Below are 11,968 nucleotides of genomic sequence, written 5' to 3' on the forward strand. Positions count from 1 at the left end.
GAGCTACAAAATCTTTATAAGGGTTTATAAACTGAAGATAATTTGAAAAATCAAACCTTTGGTGTATAAACCCATCGAGTGCCCCTTTCCTCTAAGCCATAGCGCCCCCAGTGGTTAAAATAAGGATGTTCATTAGAAGTGCTTTGGTAAATGTTTTTAAAATAATTTCTAAAATAATAGAGAGCATAAACAGCTAGACACAGATGAAACAAAGGGCTAAGTAACAGTAAAATCAGTTTCAGGGTTTAAATTTATAAAATTTTCTGATGAAGTAAAAAGAGGTGTCCTGACTGAAATCACTGTTGCAGTATTCATAATGAATGGGTTATCACCACTGATGTCCGGCTGGGGTACCAAGGCTTTAACTTCCCAGGATCGTACGTCCAATTTGTGACATTAACTCATAAGCTTAGGGGTAAATAGGTGTATGTACAAGTGCGACTCTGGTTGCATATCCATCAGACTGTCATTTGTCATTGGTACCTTTCTTCAAGTAAACAAATAAGTATCCCATTGGGGAACCTTCTTTTGTTTTTTTAAGGTGTTTGCACTTACTGGTATTAGATGTCTGCTTAGGAGGGCTAAGTGCAAGTAAGGTAGGCAAATTCCATATAAAGACCTACATACCCAGTGTCTTTTCTGCTTAGGAATGGAACACGACTGTGAAGCCTGTTTCATTTGCCAGTCTTTTGTACCTAAGTTGTTGCAATTGCAATCTTGATTGTCCTCGCTCAATATTTTTCTGGAGATCCAACATTTTAAATGCCTAGCCCAATTCATGATGGTAGTTTATATTTCCCTAGACATACCACTACCACCTAAGAAGATGCTTAAAAGACCTAGGCCAGCAACTCAGTCATCTCTTAATGACTCAGGTGTACCCACTGAGGTTTTAGAACCTACAGTATATTTGGTTCCTTCTCAGATGCCCTCTGCCAAGACTTTGACGGAGACCAATATGACATTGGGGGCTCATATGACTGAAAACCCTCCAGATACAGCTGAGACACATACCATTATCTCGGAAGGTCCAGAGGCCATTCCTCACATACTAGTTATGGAGGAGATCCCAGGTAAGCTTATTGAGATACTTCATGGATCTGAACAACTGTGTTTGGTTCAGGTGGACATCTAGCCTAAGAACAAATGCCAAAAAACTAAACATGTCACTTCTCCCTTCTAAGGAGAAAGAGTGGTTAGACTTTTCTCAAGGCCTGTAACCACCATCCTTTTCTTCCAAGCTCCCCAACACCACCGCTCAAAAGGTTGCTGCAGATTCATCTTCTGAAGATGAGGTTTCTGTTTCAGATCATTCCCTGGTGTGTTCATGTCAAATCCACTCACCCGACCAACTCCATTTACAGGATGAAGACTCCTTTTCTCCTGACTCTCCTATAGAAGAAGCTTCTTTTGGAGAGACGATGTGAAATGTGATGAAATATTTTGAGTGGGAATCTAGACAGATTACAGATGTTCAGAAAACATACTGCAACCTCTTGGAAATGGACACTCCAACCCCTCCCCAGTTTCCCCTGTTTTTTTGACCTTTTTGGATGCCTTTCAAGCTACCTCTGCTGCCCCAGACGTACAGCGTCTTGTCCCCAAAAGTCAGACAGATTTTATAAAGGCCCTGATGTTCTTAAATGCTTGTTTAAAAATCCTGTGCCAGACCCATTTGCAGTATCTCTATCTTCTGATAAACCTTCTAAGCTACTAATGTCAATGCCCTCCCTTCAGACAAGGCTAGTAGACCTATGGATAGTTGGGGTAAAAAGGTTTATACCTCTTCTGCATTGGCATTTGAGGTTATAAATATCCATCCTGAATTCCTAAAACAAGGAAGTGGTGGAGCCACAAGGGACTGACTCTAAACAGGAAATGGAGCCAGACACAGCATTAAATGTAGTTATGCTGCTATAAAGGCCTCATCCAGAGCAGCTGCCACTGGATCTGTCCTCTCCAGGTATGCATGGTCGTACAATCAAACCATATCTGAGGCCTTGAAAGCTGAAATTACAGATCCCCTTAAAATACAAAACCTCCTCTTTGGACCCCAGGCAGCTAACCTTTTCAAAATCCTTCAAGAACAAGGAAAATCCTGAAGGACTGCAAACAACTTCTATTAACCGCTCTTCCCAGGGACCAGAGGAATAACCCAAAGAAACCCACCTCATTTGTTAGAATAGATCCTAGGCATAGCAAGAATCACAATAAGGCCCCCAGAAAGAGATTACCAGAGAAACCACAGAGAGATTCCTCTTCTGGGAGGCCTCCCTTTGGAGACAAGTTTCTGACTATCTATAAAGTGTCACATCCACTCTTCCCCACACAGGCCCTTCCACTCTCAAAAAGGCTCACCCAGTCTTTCTTCATCTGGGAAAAGATCAACACAGACCAATGTCTGCTTTCAGTTTTAAAAAGGCATATGCCATGTCCTGGATGGAAATCTCTCCTCTAAATGGCATGTAACCCCCTCTCCACAACCAGATGTATCTGCTTCCTCCCATTTTAATGGGAATTACAGGCACAAGGCACAATAGTACTAGTGTCCCAGGAATTTGTGCAGAAAAAACTTTTACTCCAGACTTTTCCTAGTACCAAGAAAATAAGGGAAATGGAAATCCATGCTAGATCTCTCTCTGCTAAACTTTTCTGAAACGGCTAACTTTCAAAATGCTTTCCCTACACACTCTGTTTCTGCTCATTCTGCCTCCGGCTTTTCTAGTACCTTAAGATCTAAGAGATGTCTAACTCCATTTTGCAATTCACCCCCCTTGCAAGAGATTCTCCTGGTTTTGTGGTGGGTTATCTTACTTTCAGTTTACTGCTTTGCCTTTTGGTCTTTTCATAGCTCCAAGAGTTTTTACAAAGTGTCTGTCAGCAATAATCTCCTTCTGTCAAACACAGGGAATCCAGATGTTTCCCTACTTAGCCAACTTGCTAATTCAAGTTTTCTCTCCTACAACACTTCCAACTAACCCTCATCCCTGTCTCACAGTTGGGGTTCACCATCAACTACAAGAAGTCCTCCCTGCGGCCAACTCAGAACTTAGTTTTCCTGGGCTGCAAACTGGACCCCATAAATATGTAGGCAAAAGTGCAGAGATTGCAGATTACTGTCAGGACCTGACCTTCTGCAGCCAATGCTCTGCAAGAGAAATACCAAGAGCCTTAGGATTCATAGCAGCAACTATTCCAGTGCTCCCTCTAGCCAAACTGCATGGTACCTGAAAATAGTTTGGCCCCAGCACTCTCACATTCTAGACACAGTAATCTGCTACTGCCTTGTCTCAGGAGAGGCTCATGGTGGGAAGATAAGGAATTCCCTAAACCCCACCACTTCCAGTTCAAGAAATGCACACATGTGCCTTGGATGAGGCATGGGGCATGGGGAGCTCAGAAAGGGATACACCAGGTTAAGGGCAGAAACTAAAACTACTAAAGGAGCACATCAGGATGAAGGAGATGAGGGCCTCATCTAAGCTGTTAAGTCTTTTCCCATGTCTGGAGGCCAAGTCCCCTGATTGTGTTTACAAACAACACTGCAATCATGTGGTACATAAATAAATAACAAGGAACTATGTCTTACCAACTATGCAGACTAGCAGAGAGTGCCTGGGAGATTGACACCCAGAAAAACATGTCCTTACTAGCCACATGCATTCTGTCACAGGATAACATGTTGGCAGTCACACTAAGCAGGACCTTGGTGGCTCTTCATGAATGGACCTTCAACAGACAGGTCTTCTTGGGCATTCTGCACCACTGAGGGACACCTCAGATAGACCTCTTTGTTTCAGAGACCAACCATCAACTCCACCTCTTTTGCACGTGGGTCCCTTGTCCATTAGTCTGGAGGACAGATACTTTAAGCTTTCAGTGGACATAGAAATTCCTCTTTGCCTCTCATTCCAAGGGTTCTTCTAAAGGCTGAAAAAGAAAAGGCAACCATTTTGCTAGTGGTCCCCTTCAGGCCAAGACAATATTGGTTTCCTCTTCTCTTTTGCCTCACCATGTTCAGCTACTACAAACTGCCACTACAGTCAGATCTCATCACACAGCAGAAGGGATCAGTACTACACTCCAAACTGTCATCCCTGTACCCAACTCTGTGGATGGTAGGGTTTTAATTCATTAGAGGCACCACCTTTCAGAGGATGTAATTAAGGTTCTCCAAGAGGCCAGGAGACCCATCACTCAAAAATCCTACATAGCCAAATGGAAGAGATGTTCCTTTTAGTGCCACATGAATGGAGAGGACCCCAACAAATCAAAGGTACCTTCCTTACTAATATATCTGTGTGAGCTCATGCATGTGTACAGGTCTGGCCTACGTTTCCATCAAAGCCCACCTGTCAAACTATCAATGCAGGTCTACCCCTCACTCCTTCTCCTCTTATGTCAAGACATGAGGTCAAGTTATTCCTTAAATGGGTGCTGCATCTCAGATCAACAAGGAAGCCCATAATTCCACCTTGGGATTTCTGATCTATACTAGAGAAACTTACTTTGCCTCCTTTTGAACTAGCAGCCTCAGCAAACCTCAAATTCTACACCTGGAAGACTGTTTTACTTCTGACTCTTCTTTCCGCTAGGAGAGTCTCAGAACTTCAGGCTCTCACGGCTGTTCCATCCTTTCTTATTTTACACAAGGACAGGGTGAGCTTGAGAGCTAAACCTACATTCACGCTTAAAGTAGTGAACGAACTGTCACTTAACCAGGCTATAAATCTCCCTTCCTTCTTTCCCAACTCACAGAACAGAAGGGGAAAGATTGTTATGCTCTCTAAACATTCACAGACAGTTAAGATTCTATCTGGACAAAACCAAATCCATTAGAAAATCTGACCAACTGTTTCCTTTATGCACTCAAAATTGGGCTAACCAGTGTCTAAATAAACTATTGCAAATTGCATCTCTAAAGCTCCCTGCTCTTGTTATTCTCTATATGCTAAGTCCTTGCCATCATTCCCTTGAACTGGAACTTTCTACAAAGGGGTAGATGCCAGGACCATACTAGAAGCTCCCACCTGGTCACCTGTACACATGTTCACTAAATACTACAGGACGGATGCATTCTCAGGGTCGGAGGCTACCTTCGGTAGGTCAGTCCTTTTGGGCCTCTTGGGCAGTTGTGCAACTCAACCAGCCACCCTTACATCTATTTCAGGGAATCATCCATTCATTATGAATAATGCAGCAGTGATTTCAATCAGGATAGTACAGTTGTGTAAGAACGTACCATAACAGTAGATGTTCTGCTGGTCACTGTTGCAGTTTTCCTTCCAACCCTTCTGCTCTTCTACCTTCTCTTTCCATAATCTTTATTTCACCTCCCTCTGTCCCTATATTGTGGACAGCATCTTAGAAAAAAGGGTCCTGTATACCACTTCATGCTTCACCCTTCCAAGCTGAATAGTCTCTCACTCTCAGGGGTCTTCAGGCTGCTGGTTTTGAGACAGTCTGAAGAACTGCGCTCATATGTCCACTTATATATCCCTATGCTTAAGAGTTGTGGTCACACATAAGATGTTCGATCATGAGAAGTTAAAACTTTGGTACCCAAAAAAGACATCAACAGTGATAACTCTCTCATTATGGATACAACAACAGTGATCAGTAGGACATCTACAGTTATGGTAAGTCTTTACACGACTGTACTTTATTACTTAGAGAAACAGCTGAACATTTGTTGAAGTACATTGCTACAAATGATAGGGCCAAAGAGGTATGTAGAAAATGTTAAAAAAGAGACTTGGTAGCATCTTTCTCTGAGATGTTTCCTTTATCATCAGCAAGTATTACAGGAAAACAGAATATAACATATGATGTGGTCAGTAGATTAGAGAAGGAGGTTTGGCACCTGGGGATGCTTTGCAAAGGAATGAGTCAGCTGTTTGCATAAGAGTCATTTTAGCCCAGAGGGAGCTGCATTACCTAAAGCTGTTTTGGAAAATTATGATGGTCATACCTTATTGCAAACTATGGACTCCTATTTTTTTTTTTATGTTTGCTGAAATGGCAGTTCGCTTTTTAAGGGTCGATGAAAAGGCGTTCGATGGAAAGACTTTTTGATAACATAATATAGACCAATTATATATAATATCATTGTGTGACCCCACAATCAAACATCAAATACTGACACCAGAGTCATAGCTATTATATATAGTATCACTTTATGACCCCATAATCAAACATCAAATTCTGCTATCAGAGTCTTCGCTTTTATATATCGTTGTGTGACCCCACAGTCAAACTTCAAATACTGATACCAGAGTCTTGGCTGTTATGTATCATATCACTGTGTGACACCACAATCAAATGTCAAATACTGCTACCGGAGTCTTAGCTGTTATATGTAATATCATTATGTGACCCACAATCAAATGTCAAATACTGTGACCAGAGCCTTAGCTGATATATATAATATTCTTGTGTGACCCACAATCTAATGTCAAATACAGCTACCAGAGTCCTAACTGTTATATGTAATATCAAGTGACCCACAATCAAATGCCAAATACTGTGACCAGAGCCTTAGCTGTTATATATAATATCATTGAGTGACCCATAATCAAATGTCAAATACTGCGACCATACTCTCAGCTGTTATGCATCATATCACTGTGTGACCCACAATCAAATGTCAAATACTGCGACCAGAGTCTTAACTGTTATATGTAGTATCATTGTGTGACCCACAATCAAATGTCAAATATTGCTACCAGAGTCATAGCTGTTATGTATCATTGTGTGACCCAACAATCAAATATCAGATACTGCGACCAGAGTCTTAGCTCTTTTATGTAATATCACTGTGTGACCCTCATTCAAATGTCAGATATTGCGACCAGTCTTAGTTGTTTTATGTAATATCACTGTGTGACCCCACAATCAAATGTCAAATACTGCTACCAGAGTCTTAGCTGTTATAAATAATATCATTGTGTGACCCACAATCAGACGTCAAATACTGCGACCAGAGTTTTAGCTGTTATATATAATATCATTGTGTGACCCCACAATCAAGCATCAAATATTGCTACCAGAGTTTTAGCTGCTATATATGATATCATTGTGTGACCCTCAATCAAACATCAAATACTACTATCTGAGTCTTAGCTGTTATATATATAATAGGTTCATAGGTGTTTACTAGGCTAACGACCACAAGGGCTTTTTTAAGCCTAGCCATGCATCCCGAATCTCTGACAAGTTATGACACCCTTAACAAGTATAAGCATGGGCCTGGGAGATGAACCATTTATAGGTTCATAGGTTGGTACTGGGCTATCTGCCCGAAGGCATATATTAGCCCAGCCATGTTGTGCGGTATTCACCGCCCCTTTAGTAGTTCCATAGACCCTTGTACTAGCAGCTAGTACCCTTGGCCCCTATCTAGTAGTGCTGTTGGTGTGATCCCCGGTGTGAACTTTCTGTTACCCATCCACTCATCAAGGTTCCTCTTGAAGAATGATAGTGAGGGGCTCTGTCTTATGTAGATCGGGACCCTGTTCCATAGTAAGGGAAGTTTCTGCGAAGGGAATCTATCCCTCCAGCATGTTCTATTCATTGTTGTGTTGAGGTTTATATCCCTAGAGTGTGTAGCTCGAGTAGATTTGGTTTTGCTAAGATGGAGCATGTTCAACAATTCTGGGTTGGACATGGCTCTGTACGTTAGACAGAGATCGCCTCTGAGAAAGCAGTATGCAACAGAGAACAGTCTTAGCTTTTTCAATCGTGCTGCATAGGGCAACTGTTTGAGGCCAGTAATACTCTTGGTTAGGTACCTTTGTGGTCTCTACAGCTGCTGGAGGTGTCTAGCCAGGTACATTCCAATTGGTGCATTGTACTCAGTAATGGTTATCTGTTTGCATTAGGGACATAGATGCCAAACCAGGGATGATGTTCCAGTTTCCCATCCAATTGTTCAAGCTGCACTTAAATTGGGTTAGGGAGGAACTCTGCTTCACATGGGTGGGGAGCTTATTCCATAGAAGAGGTAGTCTCTTGGATACATACCTATCTCTCCAGCAGGTCCTATTTATATCACAGGTAATGTTTAAGTCTTTAGAACAGGTAATTCTGGTACTCTTTGTTTTGTGGATATGCAGTATCACTGTGTGACCCACAATCAAATGTAAAATACTGCTATCAGAGTCTTAGCTGTTATAAATAATATTATTGTGTGACCCACAATCAAATGTCAAATACCGCTATCAGTCTTAGCTGTTATATATACTACCATGCATATATATATTACCATGCAACCTCTTATATTCATCTTTACTTACTCTCTTCCCCTACTCCACCTCACAACTTCCTTATATCCCACTATCACAATATTGCAGCCTCCCTAGTTCCCTCCCAGCCTATCCTCCTCCTAAAAATAAAATTGTTCCCAAACTCAACTGATGACTTTAAACTCAAACTAAAACTCTACCAAACTCCTTTACCCAAATCAAATCACAACAAACTTTCTCCCCTCACCTCTTTCCTTCACTTAGCCGGCGATATCCACCCCAATCCTGGTCCCAACTCCTCTCAAACATATCTCCACAGCTCCCACAACAAATCCCCTAATAAAAACTTCAAATTCCTCACCATCAATGCCCAAAGCCTACTAAATAAAATAACCCTCTTTCATGCCTGGCTCAATCACAACCAACCATATATATTAGCCATCTCTGAAACCTGGCTAAAACCTCATATATATGATTCTGAATTCCTCCCACCCGGATTTCACTCTCTCCGATCTGACCACCCAAGTAAAAGAGGTGGTGGTGTAGCTTTAGTCTACTCCATCTACTTATTCATCACTCCATATCCCAACCATATCCCTTCTTTCTCAAATGCTGAACTTGTCATTGGCCTATTAAAACTAAACATCCATAAAAGCATCTGTATCATCTCCCTCTACATTCCTCCTGGTAACAACACCAATACCCTAGAAGACATTCTCTCCTGGACCTCCTCCAACATTAAACTAGAAACCTACATCCTAGGAGACGTAAATATTGACTGGGGAAAAATCAATAACCCCAATCCCACATCAACAATTAACCTATTCACCTTTACTCAACTTACCACCTTCATTACTAGACCTAATAAAACCTACCCCCCCTGGCTCCATACTTGACTGGATCCTAGTAACTCATCCTAACAAAACCATAACTTCAGGAGTCATTCCTGACTCTCTAGGAGACCACCTCCCTGCCTTCACCATTCGAGCTACTCCCTCGTCCTCACACTTCCATCAATACATTCCTACTCGCACCCTTACTAACTTTAACCCCACTATTTTCACTGATTCTCTCAAGCTAACCAACTGGAATCCCCTAAAAATTCTTCCTCTAGACAAAGCCATTGACTACTTTAATTCAACATTCCTAACAATCCTTAACTCCCTGGCCCCAATAAGAAATAAAAGAGTTAAAACTAAAACCTCTCATTGGCTCACCAAAGACACAAAAAACATCATGCTACAAAGAGATAAAACCTGGAAAATCTACCTCTGTAATAACCAACCTGATACATTACTAAAATATAAGCAGTTGAGAAACCTAGCCAAAAAACAAGTCCTTAGAGACAAAAAGTCATACTACTTAAAACTACAAGAAAATCATACTAAAAATCCTAAGCAATTCTGGAACTCTATTAATTCCCTCTTAAGGCCTGGAACAAAAAACAACCCCTGTCCTGACACTAGCAAATCTGACTCAGAAATTGCCACACTATTCAATACCTTCTTCACCTCCTCCATAGCTGAGCTTACTAAGACTTTACCTACAATAACCCTCCTCCCCTCCCTGACCAATCCTCCCCTCTCTCCCCTCACCATCCTAATTTTGAACTTAAACCTGTCTCCACCAACCTAATAAAGAATCTCCTCTACAAACTAAAGCCTTGCTCAAATGCCCCTGATAGCATTCCATCCTCCTTCTTAAAAATAGCCTCAGATGCTATTGCTCTGCCTATCAGTATCCAGATCAATAGATCTATACTCGAATCTTACGTTCCCAAACTTTGGCGAACTGCATATATCTTCCCACTCCACAAGGGTGGCAAAAATAACAATTTCTCCAACTTCCGCCCTATAGCCATCCTCTCCCCTATCTCCAAAATTCTTGAAAAATGCATCCATCTACAGCTCTTACCATTCCTTACCAAATACCAACTACTTTCCCCCACCCAACATGGCTTCCGCCCAGGACATAGCTTTAACTCTGCCCTTCTCTCCTTCTTACATACTGTCAATTCAGCCCGTGACTCTGATCATTTAGTATCTTCCATCCTGCTGGACCTATCTAAAGCTTTTGATACTATCTCCCATACCCACCTCCTACATCATCTCACTAACCTTAACCTTTCCCAAGAAACCCTTTCTTGGTTCTCCAGCTATCTTTCTAATAGGTCCCAAGCAGTGAAATGGGGTCAAGCCACTTCCTCTTTCCTCCCTACTCCCACTGGAGTACCTCAAGGTTCCATACTAGGCCCTTTGCTATTCAACATCTTTATTAATGACTTCCATAAAGCCATTCCCAGCTCCAAAATTGTCCAATACGCCGGCGATTCCACTTTGATTTGCAGCGCCACTAACCTAGCTGAGCTCCAATCTCTGACCCAAAATGCCTTCTCTACCACTGAAAACTGGATGCTCCTAAACCACCTGTCTCTTAACGCCAAAAAAACCAAGATCCTTCTATTCTCCCCTTCCAAATCTTCCCCTCTATATGAAAACTTCCTTCATATCACCAGCCTTAACAACTCACAAATAGAGATTGTACACTCTGCCAAACTTCTCAGTGTCACTATAGACAATCAGCTAAAATTCAACTCCCATATTCAGCAGAATATCAAAAAAACACACATAAAACTTGGCCTACTTTACAGAAACAATCACTTCCTCCTTCCTCTAGGCTAACTTGCCTCGACCTATCTTCTTCCCTCTCTCATGTATGGCTCTCCCCTGTTCTCTAACTTATCTTCCACACTTACCTCCAAACTAGAGATATGCTACAACAAAATTGCTAGATTTGCCACCAGTGCCAAATCCTCCTCTCACCATTTCAATTCCCTTCACTCCCTAAACTGGCTTGAACTCCCCAACCTACTTGACTTTCGTCAATTAACCACAGTCCACAAATTATTATTCCAACCCTCAAACTGCCCCGCACTATCCAACATACTGCAACCATATTCCCCTCCTAGACCTCTTAGATCTTCTCACCAAAACCTGCTTACCATTCATAAACCTAAGCGCCCAGCAGGCCAGCTTCTCATATCCTGTACCCTAGCAAAAAAATGGAATGCTCTGCCCTCCTTTCTACAGACCTGCAATAACCTCAATAACTTCAGATCTCAACTTCATTCTTACTTCTTCCTAAACAGGAAATGTAACTGCACTCTTCCATCCTTGCCTCTCAAACCCTCCTCTCCCTTCACTCCTGGCTAACCTCTCCCCTTCCTTACCCCATTCTCAATTACTTATTTGTTTCTCATGACTAATTATTACTTCCAACTATTTCACTGTATACTCATTTTGTCCTAAACTTAATTGTATTGATTGTTTACTGCTTTGGAGATTGAACCATATTGTTTGTATTTTTATGTATTTTTTTTACTTTGTATTTTTACTATGATTGAAAAACATGTATCTAATAAACTTACTGTGGAGCTTTTCTCCCCGGGCCCCCACTGAAAATGGGCTCCCCAGCCCAGTGGACCTCCCCGGTAATCAAACTGAATAAATAAATAAATAAATAAATATAATATCCTTGTGTGACCCACAAACAAATGTCAGATACTGCTACCAGAGTCCTAGCTGTTATGTGTAATATCATTGCTTGACCCACAATCAAATGTCAAATACTGCAACCAGAGCCTTAGCTGCTATATATAATATCACTATGTCACTCCACAATCAAACCTCAAATATTGCTATCAGAGTCTTAGCTGTTATATATCA

General features: G+C 41.5%; 1 protein-coding gene across 4 annotated transcripts in view; it reads left to right on the forward strand.

Annotated features, from left to right (window-relative positions):
• The window catches only part of LOC122792993 (probable JmjC domain-containing histone demethylation protein 2C), a 1,041,568-nt gene that overhangs the window by 770,022 nt on the left and 259,578 nt on the right, over window positions 1-11,968 (forward strand). The window lies entirely within an intron of this gene.

The sequence above is a fragment of the Protopterus annectens genome, chromosome 2.part0 (genome assembly GCF_019279795.1).
Source record: "Protopterus annectens isolate FY-2018-M chromosome 2.part0, PAN1.0, whole genome shotgun sequence".
In the NCBI taxonomy this organism is placed as follows: domain Eukaryota; kingdom Metazoa; phylum Chordata; order Ceratodontiformes; family Protopteridae; genus Protopterus; species Protopterus annectens.